The sequence below is a fragment of the Phascolarctos cinereus genome, unplaced genomic scaffold, assembly GCF_003287225.1.
Source record: "Phascolarctos cinereus isolate Bilbo 61053 unplaced genomic scaffold, phaCin_HiC Scaffold_726;HRSCAF=1367, whole genome shotgun sequence".
Classification (NCBI taxonomy): Eukaryota; Metazoa; Chordata; class Mammalia; order Diprotodontia; family Phascolarctidae; genus Phascolarctos; species Phascolarctos cinereus.
The window spans coordinates 105,228,602-105,251,373 of record NW_027556098.1 but is presented as its reverse complement, the minus strand read 5'-3'; the positions used below and the strand labels follow the sequence as shown (position 1 = coordinate 105,251,373).

General features: G+C 36.3%; 1 long non-coding RNA gene across 1 annotated transcript in view; it reads left to right on the top strand.

Moving 5' to 3' along the window:
* Positions 1–22,772, top strand: part of LOC144454516 (uncharacterized) — a 917,779-nt gene that overhangs the window by 215,615 nt on the left and 679,392 nt on the right. The window contains exon 3 of the long non-coding RNA XR_013482961.1: positions 10,278–10,332. This is a non-coding gene — a long non-coding RNA (uncharacterized LOC144454516). The remainder of the gene's footprint in view (positions 1–10,277; positions 10,333–22,772) is intronic.

The window sequence follows — 22,772 nt, the reverse complement described above, 5'->3', positions numbered from 1 at the left end:
ATAATAACAACCAATATTTATGTAGCTTTTAAAAGTTTGCAAAGAGCTTTATTCATATTACCATCTCATTTGATCCTCACAACAACCTCATGAAGCAGGTGCAACTGTTATTTCCATTTTAGAGATGAAGAAACTGAGGCTAAGAAACATTAAGTGATTTGCCCTGGGGGTCACATGACATGATTTGCACCTCACATTTTCCTGACTCCAAGTCTGGCCCTCTACTGTGCCACCAATAGATATTAGCATTAGCAAGATGGTCTGTATTTGGTTTGATCTTGGAAGAGAGTCAACTCCACGTTAAGGAACTTCCTCACTTACCCATCTGCTTCCATGCCTATCCCACAACACTCCTCAGCTCAGCTCCACTGTCAATAGGACAAGTATCTATGAATTATGGAAAGAATGAGAAGTAAATGGATGAAGAAGGCCTATATAGGAATGAATAATTTATAATGGAGAAAATTTGTTTATTAAAAAATTAAGTTTTTAGTGTGTCAACAATTAGGGAGATGCCTGTGATTCTAACTTTTTTTTTTTTATGAAGTCTGATCAAGATATCAGGATAGCCATATTGCTAATGTTAAAATAAAAAATGACTTGATTTACTTTGTCATGCCCATTTAGTTTGAGATTTCAATAACTCACTAAAAAATATGCTTTTCTAATCTAGGAATAATGTTCAAAGGAAAGGTCTCAGCTTAAATTAGATTCCATCTTAGAGGAAAGCACATTTCGTTAGACAATTAATTAGGTGGACTTCCACAGATAAATTTGAATTTTGACCAGCAAGTTCTCATTCATTCCACCCCAGCCCTTAACTGTTATCTGGTTTAGGCTCATATCCCTGTCTTCCATTTTAGAAGAGTAAAGAAATGTAGGTAAAGTGATACATAATGGCATAATTTCCAGGAGGATTCTGTGTACATGTATAAATGTGTATGTGTTCAAGTATTTGGAAGTCAAACTGAAGATGCATGCAGTATGATCTGCCCTGATTGCTAATAGTGCCATGAATTGAATTTCCTAACATTTTTGCTTATGTGGTATCAACCATGTTTTTTGCAATGATACCATTCTTTTTTGTTTAATTTGTATGATCACTAAAATTATATTTAGATTTTGACCCTTTTGGAAGTGAGATCATAATTTACAAATGGCCATGCTTTTATGATCTCTAACAAATAACCGTTGAGAGAGTGTCTAAACAGTAGAAAGTACTGTAGTGATTAAGAAGATAGTTTGAATTAAACAGTTTTCTTTTTAAACACATTGGTTAGTGTTTCATAGAGAGAGAAATATTTGCTCCTGAGTTTTTTCCAAAAGTAAAAATATGGTTAGAGTATACTGACCAAATGCAAAATTCTCACTGAGCAGAAAAAATCCTGGAAGTAAGTCTAAACAAACTTCACATTTATTTGACAAAGCTCATTCAATCTTTTACAGACTCCTGAGAATGTGCTATGCCATAGACTCACTACTAGCCCAATTTCAGAATAATTTCCATTAATTCACTACATTAAACTCATGACAAAAACAGATGTGTGGAATAACTGGGCTTCCAAGGTACACTATAGTAGCCTTGAAAATAGTTCTCATAAATCATGACACAAAAATTCAGGATAGCACAAAAGAAAAATTCTGTTGACTCGATTTATCGATAATACCTTGTTTTCCTAGTCCAGTTTGTGGCTATTAGGTCATCTAGTAAATAGAGCATGGTACCTAGAGTCAGGAAGACCTGAGTTCAAATGTGGCCTCAGACACTTACTACCTGGGCAAGTCATTCAATGCCATTTACCTCAGTTTTTTCATCTGTAAAGTGAGTTGGAGAAGGAAATGACAAACCACTGATGTATCTTTGCTAAGAAAACCTCAGATGGGATTACAAAGAGTCAGACATGAATGAAATGACTGAACAAAAATAACAACATTGCAATAATATTCATTGTTATTATTACTTAAGGAATTCATCCACAAACTATTTTTTTGTGAAAATCAAGCTAGAAATGGAAAAGAAGAGTAGAGTCAGATGTACAGTGATACTTTTTCTTAGTACCACCTATGATGTACAGTTCTAGCCACCCTCCAAGTCAGAATCCATTACCAGTGGCCTGGGGCTGTTACTTTTTTTTTTTTTGGTGACATGGACTCTCTTGGCAATTTGGTGAAATTTATGGATCCCTTCTTAGAATAATGTTTTTAAATGCACAGAATATTATAAAGGAAGCCAATGTTGAAACAGTAATCAAAATATTTTTTAATGGGTTCATGGACCCCAGGCTTACTCTCCGCCTTCTCTCCTCCCCCGCCCCCCCATCTAGGTAGGTTCAAATGCCGTTTTCATTTTAGCCTCACTCTCTGATTTTTCTGGTAGGTGAGTGCTTATTTTTATATGTGCTTTAATGAAAAACCTAAGTACTGTTCCATACTTAACCCACAGTTTTTGAAACTAAATATTTAAAAGAGAAAAGATTGATTATCTTTTAGTTTAAAGTTAGTTTCCATCATACAAATACCTAACTTGCATATGTCCTTTTTATTCCAGCTACCACCTCAGAATAAACACTGCTGGTTGAGAAGCCCACAACTTCCCTTCATTCCTTGATGTGATTGATATTTAGTATTTCCCCCTCTGACTCATTTCACTTCTCTCTGTAAGTGAGTCTCATATAGAAAGTACCACCCAAATGACTCCAACTCCCTTCCCAGAAAGAAAGTTTTAAGGTTTCACTGGTTTCATGCCATCTCCGTTTAAACAGGTGCCTTGCTTGCTTTGTTCCCTGGGAACAGCTTTATAGATTAAAATGCTGTGTCTACAGTACACAGTGGCACTATTAACATACCAGAATGAGGCCAAGGGAAAACTCATATAGGAGCTACACACCTAAGTGCAGTTAGTAAACAGAGACAGTAAGTCTCATTAAGCATAATTAAGCCTAATATTGACTGTAAACTGTTACTTACCTTAAACTTCTCTGTGGAGAGAGGGGAAAGGGATTAACCTAGCAAATTGGGATATTAATTACTACCTCTTTCCCATTAAAGTTACCATCAAGAAGGACTATATTCATAAATAAAACATTGTAGGGATTGAGAAATGTAAAATATATAAATTATTTGTTAAAAAAGGGAAAGAAAAAGGCGAGTGATGCCAGTGCAAACAAATGGTGCTGTGGCTAATTATGATGAAAATATGTAGGATGAATCATGGGAGCATAACCTTGGCTTCTGATGGTTGAAGGCTACTTCACAGGAGAATCAGTAAGGCAACAGAGTGCAGTCTTTCATATTTAGCTTCCTTAAACTAACACAGGGTGGTTTGAGGGGAGGATGGAGGGTGGAACAGGAAACAGACGTTTTTACTTTTTTTTTCTCCCAGTCATTAATATCCTCTTTTCTTTCTGAAATTCATGATAATGACTGCTTAAGTGTTATTTGATTTCTTAGCAAGAAGGTGTATTGCTGGTTTTTGTTCAGTGACTAGGGTTTGCTAACTAGTCTCCTGCTACTATTTAATAATTTCCTTCTTGGGTGCAATCTGAAGGGTATGTTGTGAAGGAGATAAAAATGTCAGCTAAATTTAAGATCGACTGTTAACTTTTTATATTGTACTGCTGCCCGGAGGGGGAGGAAGGATCTGGGGAAATAAGAATTTAAAGAGAAAAGCAGAGGGATGACAATTCAGGCTTACCAACCACACTTTGCATTTCTCTCTACAAGATCCACATCATGTTCATCACCAATGGTCTAATTTGCATCTATTTTGGACCTTGGGATCTAATTGCACATTTACGATTTCTATCTCTCGACGTTTTTGCATTCCTTTTGGGCTCCTGATCAGGCCGAGTGTTGCCATGCTAATTTTTTTTCTGTTATTCCTATTAAATCATGTAAGATGATTGGTTATGCATATGAAATGAATGTGTATCTATACATTTCTTTGAATGTAGGTTTTAATTTTAGAACTTAAACCTTAATTTAATGTGGACTTTGAAACAAATGAAGTTTAATCATATTATTTTTATAGCCTCTGTGCTAAGCTAACTCTGTAGGAACAATTGAGGGACGTGAACCCACCTTCTCCTTCCCCCTTGCTACAAAAATTCCCAAACTGCTTGGATGACAGAGGATGAACAAAAACAGTGAGAGTAGGAGTACTTCTATCCTCTGTTCTTGTAACAATCGTGACATTACGAAATAACCATAACAATGGCACTCTTATTAATCAGACATATTTATACAGAATTAGTGTTGGCTTCTACTCTATATTACCTTTAGTTTTACATGAACTTTTATTATCTCTGCATATCAAAAGAGACATGGTGAGTGAACAAAGAAGCCCTGTTATGAGACAAGTATTATTTGACATTTTGGGAAGCTCTTATTATAGGGTTTCCTCCTAACTGAGGATAACGGGAAGGTTGTCATTAGTTGCACTGTTGCAGACATGGTGGATTTTTAAAAACAGAAATGGATCCCGCTTTTTTTCCTTTTCCCTTTTTTTGTAACGATTTATCATCTAAAACAATTAAATTATTCCAAGATTTCCAACAGAACCACATCCTACATTTTGTTTTAAATTTTTTATATGAAAGACTGACATAGAACATCTCTTAGAATTATTATATTCCTTTCAATTTTTCAGGGCTATATGTAGATTTCTTGATTAAAAAATAATTTTTGGAATACTGGCAAATTCACTGATTAGAATCAAATCCTGAAGGACTGTAGCAGAACCATAGGTCAGATGTCTGCCTAGGTTATGTGTAACGACCAAATCAGAGCTGTTGAGGCCTTCTACTAGACTTGTAACAACTATGAATGGTGTTTATGAGTTTACACAAACAAACCCCAAACACCATTGAAACTGAAGCATTAGCAATGTGTATGTTAGCATCTTTATGTATAGATTCTCTGGCTTACTCTGTTTTTTTGGGGGCTAAGTGACTTGTCCAGGGTCACACAGCTAGTAAGTGCGAAGTGTCTGAGGTCGGATTTGAACTCAGGTTCTCCTGAGTCCAGGGCCAGTGCTCTATCTGCTGCGCCACCTAGCAGCCCCACTCTAAGAATTTATAACTATATCTGGCATGATGTTCTACTAACCCAGGTTGTTTTCCAATGTGTAGAGGGCTAGGTGGTACAATGAGTAGAGTGCTGAACTTAGAGTCAGAAAGACCTGGGTTCTAATTTGAAGTCAGATACTTATAGGCTGACTGATCCCATTTAAGTCGTCAAATGTCCCTGGGCCTTGTAAAGTGAGAGATTTGGGCTTCATGACCTCTAAGGTCTCTTGGCTCTAAATCTATGATCCTCTATCATTATTCGTTTATAATCAGACCTCACTGTAACATCTTTTGACTTGATCATCTAAGATATAAATCAGATAAGCTGTAATAAATTGAGCTTGCCCTTGAACTCCAGCAGTGGTAATACCCAAGTGTCTTTTCATCATTGTCATGTTATTTACTACCTTGCATAAAAATGTTCCTATGTTGCTTATTGCCTCCTCTGACATTGTATTGCCTAATATTTTTCAATTTGTATTCAACATGATCACTCAGTTGAAATGCTCTTTCCAAATTTACCAATGACCTCTTTATTTCCAAGTCCAATGACCTTTTCTTAGCCTTGATCACTCTACAGTATTTAACACCACTGACTCCCCTTTCTTTCTAGATAATCTTTCCTCTTTGTATTTTATCGTGCTTTCCTCTCTTGTCTGACCATTCTTCAGTCTCCTATGATAACTTGTAGTCCATGTCCTATCCTTTAACTCCAAGTGTGGCCCCAAAGCAAACATATGAATCTCAGCTCTGTAGAACAAGCCATAGATTCTTTCCTGAGCTGTGCTGCTATATCATAGTCTATTGGATGTTTTACAGTGTATTTCCTTTTCTTTTTTTGGCTAGGCAAAGGGGTTAGGTGACTTGCCCAGGGTCCACACAGCTAGTATTATGTGTCTGAGGCCAGATTTGAACTCAAGTCCTCCTTACTTCAAGGCCCGTGCTCTATCCACTGTGCCACCCAGCTGCTCTTTACAGTGTATTTCCACCAGGCATCACCTGAATTCAATAAAGCCAAAACAAATCTCCTTATCTTTGTTCCCAATCTTATCCCATTTCTTGTGGAGAAGACCTCCCAGTTCGCAAGCTCAGGTTCCCTGTGTTGGTGTTGACCTTAACTCATCCCTCTTCTTTATTTCAAAATATATTTAGTTGCTAAATCTTATTGTTTCTGTCCCCACATCCTCTGTCTCATTCATCCACTTCTCTCTGCTTATTAACCACCACCCTAATTCATCACCTCTCAAATGAACTATTGCAAGAGTCCAGGCTCATTACACACTATTCCCAATGTAGACTCTTCTGTCCAGCCAATTGGGCTTTCTCACTGTTGCTCACTCATAACATTCCATGTCCCATCTTGCTGCCTTTGTGTAGAATATCCAGGGGTGGGGAACTTGTGCCCTGAAGGCCATATGTGGCCCTCTAGGTCCTCAGGTGTGGCCCTTTGACTGAATCCAAGTTTCACAGAACAAATTCTCTTAATAAAAGGATGTGTTTTGTAAAATTGATGCAGTCAAAAGGCCACACCCAAGGACCTAGAAGGCCCCATGTGGCCTTGAGGCCACAGATTCCCCACCCCTTGGCTATACCATATACATAGAATGTATTTCCTCCTCACTACCTTTCTTTAGAATCCTTAGCTGCCTACCAAACTCAAGTCCAACCTTGTACCTGAGGTCTTACTTTATCCTATAGGTGCTAATGACTCAGCCCCACCTTCTCTCATTACCTAGTTTTAACTTTGTATATATATAAGTATGTGTATACACACATTGTTTCACCCAAAAGAATATAAGCCCCACGAGGGCAAGATGATTTTATGTTTGTATTTATATCCCTGTGAGGATATAAAGTACAGTGGCTTGTACATAGAAAGCACTTAATAAATGCTTGTTTATTGATTGATGAATGGATTGATTTTGCAGAAGGAATTCATTTTAATCTTATAATGCCTGAGCTGTTTCCAGTACCATTTCATTTAACCTGTAATTTAGCTTTTGGATAAAAATTAAATGTGAAGTATAAAATCATATCAATAATAGAGAAATAGGTGAGACTTTATGACTGAGTTTAAAATCAACATACTTTTAAATTTCTTGAGTAAAACATAAAAATACACTAAAAATGATTTCTCTGATGGCATCTTATTTTTTTAAGTATTAGTGGCTTATTTTTTTTATATATTTTTAACCTCTTTCCTGATTTTTAGAGTTTTAAACATAGTTCAAGTATGAATCCCTTTGGTGATGCATAAAATTGTCCAAAGCAGTTAGAATGAACTTAATAAAAGTATGAATAAGTCTTATTAGAAGTTTGAAATGATATAAAATAATGTTAATGTGTTTCATTGAAACTAATTTAAAAAAGGAACGTAGAGTTCTTCCAAAGCAAAGTCACAAGAAATAAGCATAGGGTTTTACAAAAAATTTTGAAAAAAGAATGAAACAGTAATCATATCCAAGGCTTGTATAGCGTTGAACCAGCAAAAGAGGTCTTGTGACAGCTGTATCACTCGCATACTTGCTGGTTTGGGTTCATCGTGGTAGCTTCCTTTGGGGTTTTGCTTCTGTATGGTAACTGGTTTCAGCAGAAAAGGAAAACCATAAGAAATACTCATTTCTGTCAGATTTGGGACTATTTACCCAAGCGTTTGGGGCTAAACCAAATAAAACAACAAAAAAGACTTCTACTCACCTGTCTCTTTTTTATATAGATAAAACTTTTAAAGTCAGTAAAACTTAAAGTTAATATATCCACATCATCTCAAAATTTTCAGCATCATTTGATGATCTGCTGGTCTTAACTGAATGAAGTCTGGAATTTGTCTGAGATATACATATAGGACTAAAAGGTCCTGATAGCAAAGCCTAGCCTTCCCCTGATTCAGCACATATTACCAGAATTTAATTTTTTTTATTTTTAATAGATGACACAATTGGTAAATTACGCCCCTTTGACCTTTGGGACGTTTCGTATGTGACTTCTAGGTTTCCCTTTGTGATCTTACTTTCTGCTCTTGCCACTTTATACTGGCTATTTGTAAACTTACTTACTGTACTGATTGGGGGAGAGGGGTGATGGTCAGGAGGACCAGAACAAAATACAGTTCTAACATAGAACCCTATATAAATGTTAATATCTTTAGACATATGCATACACATACACACACACATATATAGACTGAAGTCCGTGAGGTAATTCAGGTAATTTACCTCTTATCTATCCAGTACAATTTTTTTTTCTGACTGACTGTAATAAGGAATTATTTTGCAGAAGATATGACTCTCTACAACAACAACAACAACAACATGTTCTTCTTTTCCTCTCCATCCCTCCCCAATCCTGGTTTTCTTTGAAAGCCTGTTATGGATCTGTCATCTAAGGATTTAAATATTTCTTGACTCTTAATTGTTAATCTATACCAACTCTTGGTATAATGAATTCTAGTCATACAGGGTCTATTCCCCATTATTTCAATAATATATTCTAAAGATCATTAAGAATGGACAATTTAAGTGTGTGCCTACTTCATAACTTTATAGGCAGTTGCCTTTGCTTCTTACAAAGGTTTACCTTTTCCAGTGTCTTTAAAAAAAATTCTTTGGATTATAGAATGGAAAAACCTTGATTAAAACATCAGCATGTGATTATTAGATTGGGAAACTCCTGGTAAAGAAATGCTCTTGACAATTGAAGGTCAGCACTTTCTTACAGTGTGTAATATAGAGTTATCTGGGGCACCAGGAAGAAAAGTGACTTGCTTAGAGTCATGCAGCCAATATTTGTCCAAGGCAGGACTTGAACCAGTTCCTCCTGACTTAGAGGCTAGGTCTCTAACCACCTGCCAAACTGTCTCTCATTTCCTGTCTTATTCCTGTGCTTAATTTGTTGTTGTGGTTATTGTTGTTGTTCCTGTTGTTTTGGTCTCAAACTTAGTTGTTTGTAGTCTAAAGAATGCATATTCAGAATCCTCTCACAGAACTCAGAGACATATTAGTCAAGCATTATTTCCCGTTGCAGCAAAATGTTGCCTTTTCCTCAGTAAGTTTTTGTTTAGGGATTCAGTGCTCATTAGAAATTCTTTCAGCTTACTAGTTTGGAAGCGAGAGACATAAAGTTTTAGTTCCTGTGATCTCCTCTGGAGCTCTTCAAATGAATGGGAATCATGCTAAAAAATCTGTCAGTCTTCTAACAGAAGTGTTGTAATATTAATAATGTCAGATTACATAGACTTTGACCAACTCCAGTTTTACCCTTTAAAACTCTTAGGTAGATGCCATCTAATTTTATTGAATGATTGATCTATACTGAGTCTTTTGGGTCTAAGAAACCCTGTGTATTTGTCATTCTTTTATTTAGCATCTCATGACTTGTTTCTGTCTCATATATATCAAAAGACAATTAGGAATAGATATTTCCGTAAGTAAAGACTCAATCAAAATCAGTGTAATCTCTCTTGTATCTCCTTTTAGTCTTAGATTTACCATTTGTACCAATGATCATTAAATGGTCTTATAGATTCTGTAGGTTGTATTTTTTCCCTTTAATGTAATAAAATAATATCTTTTTTGGCTTTATAGTCTCTTAAACTATATTGAATTCTCCTTGAATTATTTTTTGGCATACTGAATTTCTAGTTTCTGCCTTACTTGCCGCATTTCTCCTATTCTCCTTTATGTAATCTTTCTTTGGAAAGATGAGTTTTCCAATGAGATAACTCTTTTTTTTGTTGGTTAGCCATGCACCCTCTTTTCCAACAATGCCCAATGTTTTTGATTCTCAGCATGTATTTATCCTGGGCCTCTTATACAGTGATTTTGAATAGATTTTTTTTTTTACCTTTAAAACTATTCCTTTCCATCTCTGCCCTCTGTACCTCAGCTGATACCTCCATTTTGCCGTAGTTCTCTCTTCTAAAATTAACTGTGTGATAGATTTCTTTAGTTTTCCATCTCCTGAAAGAATGGTAAACTTAATATTCATGGAGGTGTGTGTTTCTTACGATGCACACAGTTTCCGTCAGACCTGAGCATTAGCAAACTGTCTGTCTTAATCCATCTTAGAAACCCTGAACATTCAGCAGTGATAATTCCTGGCCTTGTGTGCCATTGTCAAGCTAGGTAAGGCTGGTCGTTATTGTTTACTGGCATGGAGGACCCAATTGCTGATCTATCCCCTGCTCATTCATTGCTTACCTTTGCCTACTAGGGAGACTGAATTACTTTGTCCATTGGGGACTTTGACTGTCAGAGAAGCTTGGAAGGTAAGAAAAAACTTTATGTGTATTTTGATCTCCTTTTATTTACCCATAATATTCAATCACGTAAAACTAATTTAGTCCCAGGCTATTTGGAAATGGTAGCATTTACTCTATCTGGGTGGGAAATTGCATTTTTTTTTTAGGCAATTGGGGTTAAGTGACTTGCCCAGGGTCACACAGCTAGTGTCAAGTGTTTGGTCTGAGGCTGGATTTGAACTCAGGTCCTCCTGATATCAGGGCCATGCTCTATCCAGTACGCCACTTAGCTGCCCCAAGGGAAATCACATTTAAAAAAAATTATTTATTTATTTTTAGTTTTCAACATTCACTTCCATAAGATTTTGAGTTTTAAATTTTCTGCCTCTCCCTCTCCTCCCTCCCCACCCCTAAGATAGTGTGCAATCTGTTATAGGCTCTACTTATACATTCATATTAAGCATATTTTCGCATTAGTCATGATAAAAGAACAATTAGAACTAGTGGGAGGAACCACGAGAGTGAAACAATAAAACAAAACAACAAAGGAAAAGGAGAGCAACTAGTATGCTTCCAACTGCATTCAGACTCCATAGTTCTTTCTCTGGGTGTGAGTAGCATTTTCCATTGTGAGTCTTTAGGAGTTGTCTTAGATCTTTGCATTGCTGAGAAGAGCCAAGTCTATCAAAGTCAGTCATGAAACAGTGTAGCTGTTACTCTGTACAATATTCTCCTGGTTCTGTTCATTTCACTCAGCATCAGTTGATATAAGTCTTTCCAGGTTTTTCTGAAGTCTGCCTGCTCATCATTTCTTATAGAACAATAGTATTCCATTACATTCATATACCACAACTTGTTCAGCCATTCCTCAATTGATGGGCATCCCCTCAATTTCCAATTCTTTGCCACCACAAAAATAGCTGCTATAAATATTTTTGTACATGTGGGTCCTTCTCCAATTTTGATGATCTCTTTGGGATATAGACTTATTGCTGGATCAAAAGGTATACACAGTTTTATAGCCCTTCAGGCATAGTTCCAAATTGCTCTCTAGATAGTTGGATCAGTTCACAACTCTACCAACAATGCATTAGTGTTCCAATTTTCCCACATCTTCTCCGTCATTTATTATTGTCCTGTTTTGTCATATTAACCATTCTGATAGGTGTGATGTGGTACCTTAGAGTCATTTTGATTTGCATTTCTCTAATCAATAGTGATTTAGGACATTTTTTCATATGACTATAGATACCTTTAGTTTCTTCCTCTGAAAACTGCCTGTTCATATCCTTTGACCATTTATCAATTGGGGAATGACTTGTATTCTTATAAGTTTGACTCAGTTCTCTATATATTTTAGAAATGAGGCCTTTATCAGAGATACTGGTTGTAAAAATTCTTTCCCAATTTTCTGCTTCTCTCCTAATCTTGGATGCATTGGCTTTGTCTGTACAAAAATTTTTCAATTTAATGTAATCAAAATTATCCATTTTACATTTTGTAATATTCTCTATCTCTTGTTTGGTCATAAATTCTTCCCTTCTCCATAGATCTGAAAGGTAAACTATTCCTTGCTTTTCTAGTTTGTTTATAGTATCAGTCTTTATATCTAAATCCTGTACCTATTTTGACTTTATCTTGGTATAGGGTATAAGATGTTGGTCTGTGCCCAGTTTCTGCCATACTATTTTCCAGTTTTCCCAACAATTTTTGTTAAATAGTCATTTCTTATCCCAGAAGCTGGGATCTTTGGATTTATCAAAGAGTAGATTAGTATAGTCATTGACTGTTGTGTCTTGCATGCATAACCTATTCCACTGATCCAACACTCTGTTTCTTAGCTAGTACCTAGTAGTTTTTATGATTGCTGCTTTATAATACAATTTAAGATTTGGTACAGGTTGCATTTCTCTTGCATTTCTTTTCATTAGTTCCCTTGATATTCTGGACCTTTTGTTCTTCCAGATGAATTTTGTTATAGTTTTTTCTAGCTCTATAAAATATTTTTTGGTAGTTAGATTGGTATGGTGCTGAATAAGCAAATTAATTTACATAGAATTGTCATTTTTATTATATTAGCTCAGCCTACCCATTAGCAACAGATATTTTTCCAGTTATTTAGATCTGACTGTATTTGTGTGAAAAGTGTTTTGTAATTGTGTTCATATAATTCCTGTTTTGGCAGGTAGACTCCCAAATATTTTATAATATCTACAGTAATTTTAAGTGGAATTTCTCTTTCTATCTCTTGCTGTTGGGCTTTGTTAGTGATATATAGAAATGCAATGATTTGTGTAGGTTTATTTTATATCCTGCAACTTTGCTAAATTTATTTGTTATTTCAAGTAATTTTTTACTTGATTCTCTAGGATTCTCTAAGTATATCATCATATCATCTGCAAAGAATGATAGCTTTGTTTCTTTTTTGCCTATTCTAATTCCTTCAATTTCTTTTTCTTCTCTAATTGCTACAGATAACACTTCTAGCACAATATTGAGTAACAGTGGTGATAATGGGCATCCTTGTTTCACCTCTGATCTTATTGGAAATGCTTCTAGCTTATCTCTATTACATATAATGCTTGCTGATGGTTTAGATAGATGCTACCTATTATTTTAAAGAAGACTCCATTTACTCCTGTGATCGCTAGTGTTTTTAATAGGAATAGGTGTTGTATTTTGTCAAATGCTTTTTCTGTATCTGTTGAGATAATCGTATGATTTCTGTTAGTTTTGTTGTTGATATGGTCAAGTATGCTGATAATTTTCCTAATATTGAACCAGCCCTGCATTCCTGGTATAAATCCTACCTGGTCATAGTGTATTATCCTCAAGGTAACTTCTTGTAATTTCTTTCTTAATATTTTATTTAGAATTTTTGCATCCATATTCATTAAGGAAATTGGTCTATAATTTTCTTTCTCTGTTTTGGCTCTTTCAGGTTTAGTTATCAGCATCATGTTTGTATCATAAAAAGAATTTGGTAGGACTCCTTCACCTATTTTCCCAAATAGTTTATGTAGTATTGGAATTAGTTGTTCTTTAAATGTTTGATAGAATTCACTTTTAAGTCCATCTGTCCCTGGAGATTTTTTCTTAGGGAAATTGATGGCTTGTTCAATTTCTTTTTCTGAAATGAGGTTGTTTAAGTATTTCGTTTCCTCTTCCATTAATCTGGGCAATTTATATTTTTGTAAATATTCATCTATTTTATTAAGATTATTAAATGTATTGGCATACAGTTGGGCAAAATAGCTCCTAATTATTTTTTTGATTTCCTCTTCATTGGCAATTCACCCTTTTCATTTTTGATGCTGGTAATTTGGTTTTCTTCTTTCTTTTTTTTTTTAATCAAATTAATCAAAGGCTTATCTATTTTATTTTTTTCATAAAAACAGCTCTTAGTTTTATTTATTAGTTCAATAGTTTTCCTAATTTCAATTTTATTAATCTTTCCTTTGGTTTTCAGGATTCCTAATTTGATATTTAATTGGAGATTTTTAATTTGTTCTTTTTCTAGCTTTTTTAGTTACATTCCCAATTCATTGATCTCTTCTTTCTGTATTTCAGTCATATAAGCCTTTAGACATATAAAACTTCCCCTAAGGACCGCTTTCGCTGCATCCCATTACTTTTGGCATGTTGTCTCATTATTGTCATTCTCTTGGATGAAGTTATTGTTTCTATGATTTATTGTTTGACCCACTCATTCTTTAGGATTAGATTATTTTCCAATTAATTTTTAGTCTATCTTTCCATGGCCCATTATTACATTTTTTATTGCATCATGAACTGAAAAGGATGCATTTAATATTTCTGCCTTTCTGCATTTGATTGTGAGGTTTTTATGCCCTAGTACATGGTCAGTTTTGTGTAGGTGCCATGTACTGCTAAGAAAAAGGTGTATTCTTTTCTGTCCCCATTCAGTTTTCTCCACAGGTCAACCATATCTAACTTTTCTAAAATTCTATTCATCTCCTTAACTTATTTCTTGTTTAGTTTGTGGTTAGATTCATCTAGTTCAGAGAGGGGGAGGTTGAGGTCCCCTACTAGTACAGTTTTGCTGTTTATTTCTTCCTGTGTCTCCCTTAACTTCTCGTTTAAGAATTTGGATGCTATACCACTTGGTGCATATATGTATAGTAATGATATTACTTCATTGTCTGTGGTACCTTTTAGCAGGATGTAGTTTCCTTCCTGATCACTTTTAATTAGATCTGTTTTTGCTTTTGCTTTGTCTGAGATCAGGATTGTTACTCCTGCTGTTTTTTACTTCATCTGAAACACAAGATATTCTGCTCCAGCCTTTTACCTTTACTCTGTATGTATCCTCTGCTTCAAATATGTTTCTTGTAAACAACATATTGTCCGATTATGATTCTTTATCCACTCTGCTATCTGTTTCCATTTTATGGGAGAGGTCTTCCCATTGACATTCACAGTTATGATTACTCTCTGTGTCATCCTCTACATCCTATTTCACTCCCTGTTTATGCTTTTCTCTCTCCTTTCTCCCTCCTCAATAGTTTTATTTTCAACTGCTGCCTCCCTCAGTTTGCCCTCCCTTCTATTAGTTCGCTCCCTTGTCTTCCCTTTTACTCTTTCTACTTCTTCCCTCCCTTCTAGTCATTCCTACTTTTTCTTTTCCCTTTTCCCTCCTACTTCTTAGAGGGTAAGTTAGATTTCTATACATGACTGTTATTCCCTCTTTGAACCAAATCTGATGAGAGTGAGGTTCAAACAATGCTCATCTCCCTTCCTTCTTTCCCTCTACTGTATTAGGTTTTTGTGCCTTTTTATGTGATGTAATTTGCCCTTGTCTGCCTCCTCCTCTGCTCTTCTCCCAATACAATCCCTTTTTACCACTTAATTAGACTTTTTACCATCACATCGAAGTCAATTTATACTCATGCCATCTAAATATTCCCCCCTTTTAGATGTCATAATAATGTTGTAGTTCCAAAGAGTTGTAAGTGTCATCTTCCCTTGTAGGGATGTAAACAGTTTGCTTTTATTAATAATATGTTTTTTTCTTTCCTGTTTACCTTTTTATGCCTCTCTTGAGTCTTGTATTTGAAGGTCAAATTTTCTGTTGAGTTCTGATCTTTTTATCAGGAAGGTTTGGAAGTCCCCTATTTTGTTGAATGTCCACCTCCTCCCCTGAAAGATTATGCTCAGTTTTGTTGCATAGTTGATTCTTGTTTGTAATCCAAGCTCCTTTGCCTTATGGAATATTGTATTCCATGCCCTCTGATTTTTTAATGTAGAAGCTGCAAGGTCCTGTGTAGTCCTGACTGTGGTTCCATGATATTTAAATTGTTTCTTTCTAACTGCTGGAAGTATTTTCTCTTTGATCTGGTAATTTTCGAATTTGGCTACAATATTTCTTGGTGTTTTCACTTTCGAATTTCTTTCAGGAAGTGATCAAAGGATTCTTTGGATGACTATTTTATCCTCTGGTTGTAAGACCTCAGGGCAGTTTTCTTTGATGATTTCCTGAAGGATATTTTCCAGGCTCTTTTTTTCATCATGGTTTTCAGGTAGACCAATAACTTTTAAATTATCTCTCCTGAATCTGTTTTCTAAGTCAGTTGTTTTACCAATGAAGTATTTTATGTTTTCTTCTATTTTTTCATTCTTTTGTTTCTGTTTGGCTGATTCTTGCTTTTTCATAGAGTCACTAGCTTCCACTTGCCCCATTATAATTTTTAATGAATTATTTTCTTCTATTAGATTTTGTACCTCCTTTTCCATTTGGCCCATTACTTTTTAAGGAGTTTTTCTCTTCAGTGAGTTTTTCTACATTTAATATTTGTCCTTACTCTTCAAAGCTGTTGACTCTCTCTTGCATACCTCTCATTTCTTTTCCCAATTTTTCTTTTTTGCCTTTTAAATTCATCTAGTTCAGAGAGGGGGAAGGTGCCTTTATTTGCCTTTTAAAAAATCCTTCTTGAGCTCTTCCAAGAAGGCTTTTTGGGCTTGAGACCACTTCATATTTCCCTTTAAGGTTTTGGATGTGTGTATGTTGACAATGTTGACCTCTTCTGATCTTCCCTTTCCCCATAATAAGAATTTGTGGTCATTGTCCGTTTCTGCTTTTTGTTTGTGGTGTTTGCCTATTTCCTGACTTAAAAAATAAAAAAAAGTTGAGCTCTCCTGCTGGAGTGAAGGGGCCGCTTACCAAGGTTCTTTTCCTACTCACCCAGGCTTTGGACAGGGATGTTTCTCTGCTGGTGGATGTCTGTCAGCCTGGAGCTTTGCCTTTTGGAGTTGTGCTTGCCAGAGTTGCGCTGAGGCATTGAGTAGTTTGGTTGCTGGAGAATGCCATTGCCTATGGTGGTTTTCTGAGCTGGTGTCTACTGGTTCCCCTGCTTGTATTGAGGCTCTTGGGGAGTCCTGGTGTTGGCACCTGCCTGATCTACCAACCTGGGTCTCAGCATCTCCCTTTGGTATGCTGAGGTGGGGCTTGCTGCTGGCTTGCTGGGATGTTTCCTGTTTGTACTGCTTCCCCTCCCCCAGAGTGAGAGAGGCCTTTCCCATTAAAACTCCAAGCCTCCTTGGCTACAAGACTGCTGTGCCCTGTCTTTTTGCTATCTCGGGGTCTTTCCTGGATTGATATTTTCTGGGTTTTCAGAGGTCAGTAAGGGAGGGTGAGAGCAATTTACTTCTTAGTCTGCCATCTTGGCTCTGGAAATTACATTTTTATATAACCATTCCCAGATCATCTATAAATTCAGGCTATTTTTTTCCCTCTTGACATCAACATGGCTCCAGATTTTTTTAGACATAGAAAAGACACTTGACTTGTTAGAACTTTGTTCTTCAGTATGAAAATATCTACACTCACATGTGACTTTAGTAAGACATCACTTGTACTTTTCTTGGTTTTTTGATGTTATTCTGTCTGTTAGGTCCTGATGAATAAGGTGTCAGAAGAGTCCTTCCTTAGTAAGCTGTTCTCAGAGTCACATAGTATAACAACTATCAGGTCTTTAAGAATATTTGATTGTAATTTTTGTAAGGTTGGGACCATGACTTCTGATATTTGTCAGACCTGTGCAGTGCCTAGTCATGTGCCATAGAGTAGGTGCTGGTCAACATAAATTGTTGCTGAAAATTCCTAGAATGTTGCTGTAAAACAAGGGAATTGGAGAGCAAGTGTTTTTGCGGTTTTGAGGAAAACATCAAGATCTCATCTCTGTGTATTGAAGGCACAGACATTTGTGTGGAGACACTCAAATTTGGATAAGTCCATTTTTAGTGCATTGTGTGGGGAGTGACATGCGTGGAGCTCCATTAATAGCAAGCAGTGTGTGTTGTGTTCTTTTCATTTCTTTTTGTTAGTTAATTTTGTGGCTATTACAAGTACCAGATGGATGACTGCTTTGAAAGAAAACCATTTGTAGATGGAAGTGTTTCAATAATAATATACCAGATATACATCTACAAAGTATGTTTCCATCTTAGTTTGGAAAGTCATCTCCAGAGGAGATCAGGAATTTGAGTCTCCATAGACCAGTGAACTTATAAATCTCACTTGTCTTAGAGATCCAGTGGTTCTCTTGTCAAAGTGCTTATCTTTACATACTCATCCAGAGTTCGCCTTCCATTTGGTGATACCCAGTGAGCACATTTTTGAAGAGTCTTAAACTTCAGTGGGAGTAGGATAGGATAACTGATAGAAGATGAAGGGATGCTTCACATCTAGGTTGGTTGAATTCTATTCTAGGTAGAGTCTGGTATGCATATGTATGACTATTGCCTAATTTTTTGAGGACAAATTTAGGGCTTTACACTCCTTTCCACATTGTTCTTTGAATTTTTAGGGAGAAGATGGGGACACATTTAATGTGTAAGAGGCTCAGCTATAGGTCCTGGCTGCCACTACATACATACATATATACATACATAACATACATACATCTGTACATATATCTATTTACATATACACATACACACATATATTAGGAAATACTGATAGCTTAGGCATGGCATTTGAGTTCTTAGAATCAAAGGTATATCTGTTATTCCAGTTAATCAGTCAACAAGCTAAAAAGAGAAGTTCATATTTTTTTCTAAGAGGTGAATCACTTTGACAGCTGTTTGGAAGATAAATTGGAGAGAGGAAAGACTTATGGTAGGAAAACCAATTAGGAGGATATTGCAAACAGTCCAATCTAAAGGTGCTAAAAGGTTGAAATAAGGTGATGGCTGTGTGAGCAGAGAGAAAGGGACAGATCCAAGAGAGGTCATGGAAACAGAAACTATCAGATTTGGCAGCTAATGGTTTGTGTGGGGTGCAGGAGAATAAGGAATTAAGAATGATACTGAAATAGAGACCTTGGGATATTGAAATAATGTTAAGACAGATACATAGACTTCCGCTTCCGGGAGCCAAGATGGCGGAGTGAAAAAGTAGTCGCTCTCACTCTCCCCTATCAACCTCTGAAAACCCAGAAAATATCACCCCAGAAAAAAACCCTGGAACAGCTGAACTAGAAGAAAGATGAGGAGCAGCAGTGTAGCAGCCCAGCAAACGGGTCTCCCAGTGCCTCAGCAAAAATAAGGGAGGCAGAACTACAAGGGGCCCCAGGCAGATAAGTACCCTGCAGCATTCGTCTGAAAGAAGGTGAAGAAAGCAACCTAAAGGCTTCCTAAAGCCCTGGCCTTGCTGGTTCCAGCCCAACACCAGGTGAGCTGTCGGAGCCCTGCAGCCTCCAATTGTGAAGAAATCCTGAAGCCCAGGTGGTAGAAGGCAAACACCAACACCTGGACCTCCAGTGCCTCAGTGAGCGGGGGGAACCAGTGGAAACCAGCTCAGAAAACCACCAGGTGCCTCAGCACTCTACCACAAAGGAAATCTCCCAGTGCCTTAGCAGAAAAGAGGGAGACAACACTGCAGGGGCCCCAGGCAGATAAACACCTGCAGCACCCATCTAAAAGGAGCTGAAGAAAGCTAAAGGAAAGGAAAAGCAGGCAACCTAGAATTGCCTGAAAGTTCCAGCCTTGCTGATTCCAGCCCAACACAGGTAAGCTGCCAAAACCTACAGCCTCCAATTGCCAACATAAGAGGCCCCAGCACACAAAGCCAGTGACCAAGACCTAGGCTCCCAACACAAGAAGCTTGGGTCAGTGCCCTCTGTTCCCCAGCAGGAGAGCTCAATCTCTTTAAAGGCCAGGGAATAAAGAAACACTATGAGTAAAAAGAACATACCTAGATTCATATTATGAGAAGAGTGAAGATCAAGACAGAAATTTGGAAGAGGACAACATTGTCAACAAACATTGTCAAAAGGGAATATGAACTGGTCTGAAGCCAAAAAAGCCTTTTTAGAAGAGCTCAAGAAGGATTTTAATAGTCAAATGAGAGAGGTAGAAGAGTCCTTCAAAAATACAATTGGCCAATTGGAAAAAAAATACACTGAAGAAAACAAGTCCCTAAAAACCACAATTGGCCAATTGAAGAAGGAAGTACAAAAACTAACAGAAGAAAACAATCTGTTAAAAACTAGAATTGGACAAATGGAAACTAATGTCTCTATGAGAGAGCAAGAATCAAACAGAAACAAAAAAATGAAAAAATAAATGTAAAATACCTCATCAGTAAAACAACCGACCTGGAAAATCGATTCAGGAGAGACAATTTAAAAATTATTTGACTACCTGAAAATCATGATGAAAAAAAGAGCCTGGACAGTATCTTTCAGGAAATCATAAAGGAAAACTGCCCGAAGTCCTAGAACCAGAAGGGAAAATAACCATAGAAAGAATCCACCGATTACCACCTAAAAGAGATCCCAAATTGACAATACCAAGGAATATAATAGCAAAATTCCAAAATTACCAGCTGAAAGTGAAGGTGCTGCAAGTAGCCGGAAAGGAACAATTTAAATATCATGGAACCACATTCAGGATCACACAGGACCTTGCAGCTTCTACATTAAAAGAGCAGGGCATGGAACATGATATTCTAAGGCAAAGGAGCTTGGAATGCAGCCAAGGATCAACCCAGCAAAAATGAGCATCATTTTTCAAGGGAGGAGATGGATATTCAATGAAATAGGAGACTTCCAAACTTTCCTGATAAAAAGACCAGAGCTCAACAAAAAATTTGATCTTCAAGTACAGGACTCAAGAAGGACTTAAAAAGGTAAATGGGACAGAAGATACAATATGTTGTTAAGGGGGGGGCTGTTTAAACCCCTACAAGGGAATATGACTTGCAACCCTTGAGAACTGTATTGTTATTACACCTTGTTAAAGGAGTATACATAAAGAGGGTTGGATATTAGTTGACTTTGATGTAATGATAAAAAAAAATCTAATCAAGTGGGTTAAATGGATCCAAATAAGTGGATCAATCTGATCTTAGAAAATGTACTGAGAAAGGAGGAGGCAGACAAGGGTAAATTACATTACAGGAAAAGACACAAAATCCTATTACAGCAGAGGGAAAGAAGGAGGGGGGAGCATTGTTTGAACCTTACTCTCATCAGATTTGGCTCAAGAAGGGCATAACATAATCAGTTAGGTATAGAAATCTAACTTGCCCTATAGGCAGTAGGAGGGAAAAGGGGAAAAAAGAGGGGGGAAAGAAAGAGGGGGGAAAGAAGGGAGGGAAGAAGCAGTAAGAGTAAAGGGGAAGAAAAGGGAAAGGGATAATAAAAGGGAGGACTGAAGGAGGGGTGGTCAAAAGCAAAACACTAGTGAAGGGGGAAAGGAAAAAGGAGAAAGAAAAGCATAAATAGGGGGGAAAAGGATGGAGAAAAAGACACAGATAGTAATCATAACTGTGAATGTGAATGGGATGAACTCTCCCATAAAATGGAAATGGATTGCAGAATGGATTAAAAACCATAATCCTACAATATGTTGTTTACAGGAAACACATTTGAAAAAGAGTGACACATACAGGGTAAAGGTAAAAGGCTGGAGCAGAACGTATTATGCTTCAGCTGAAGTAAAAAAAGCAGGGGTAGCAATCCTGATCTCAGACAAAGCAAAAGCAAAAATAGATCTAATCAAAAGAGATAAGGAAGGAAACTACATCCTGCTAAAAGGCACCATAGACAATGAAGTAATATCATTACTAAACATATATGTACCAACTGGTATAGAGGAGAAGTTCAGGGAGTTACAGGAAGAAATACATAGCAAAACTATACTAGTGGGGGACCTGAACCTCCCCTCTTGGTACTAGATAAGTCTAGCCACAAAATAAACAAGAAAGAAGTTAAGGAGGTGAATAGAACATTAGAAAAGTTAGGTGTGATAGACCTCTGGAGAAAACTGAACGGGGATAGAAAGGAATATACTTTTTTTCTCGGCAGTACATGGCACATACACAGAAATTGACCATGTACTAGGGCATAAAAACCTCACAATCCAATGCAGAAAGGCAGAAATATTAAATGCATCCTTTTCAGATCATGATGCAATAAAAATTATATGTAATAAAGGGCCATGGAAAGATAGACTAAAAAATAATTGGAAACTAAATAATCTAATCCTAAAAAATGATTGGGTCAAACAACAAATCATAGAAACAATCAATAATTTCATTCAAGAGAATGACAATAATGAGACAACATACCAAAACTATGGGATGCAGCAAAAGCAGTTCTTAGGGGAAGTTTTATATTTCTAAATGCTTACATAAATAAAATAGAAAAAGAGGAGATTAATGAATTGGGCATACAACTAAAAAAACTAGAAAAGAACAAATTAAAAATCCTCAACTAAACACCAAATTAGAAATATTGAAAACCAAAGGAAAAATTAATAAAATTGAAATTAAAAAACTATTGAACTAATAAATAAAACTAAGAGCTGGTTTTATGAAAAAACAATAAAATAGATAAACCTTTGGTTAATTTAATTAAAAAAAGAAAGAAGAAAACCAAATTACTAGTATCAAGAATGAAAAGGGTGAAGCTACCACCAAGGAAGAGGAAATTAAAACAATAATTAGGAATTATTTTGCCCAACTATATGCCAACAAATTTGACAATCTTAGTGAAATGGATACATATTTACAAAAATATAAATTGCCCAGATTAACGAAGAGGAAGTAAAATACTTAAATAACCCCATCTCAGAAAAAGAAATTGAACAAGCCATTGATGAACTCCCTAGGAAAAAATCTCCAGGGCCAGATGGATTTACATGCAATTCTATCAAACATTTAAAGAACAATTAATTCCAATACTATATAGACTATTTGGGAAAATAGTGAAGAAGGAGTCTTACCAAATTCTTTTTATGATACAAATATGGTGTTGATACCTAAACCAGGAAGAGTCAAAATAGAGAAAGAAAATTATAGACCAATTTCTCTAATGAATATAGATGCAAAAATTTTAAACAAAATACTAGCAAATAGATTGCAGCAACTTATCACAAGAATAATACACTATGACCAGGTAGGATTTATACCAGGAATGCAGGGTTGGTTCAATATTAGGAAA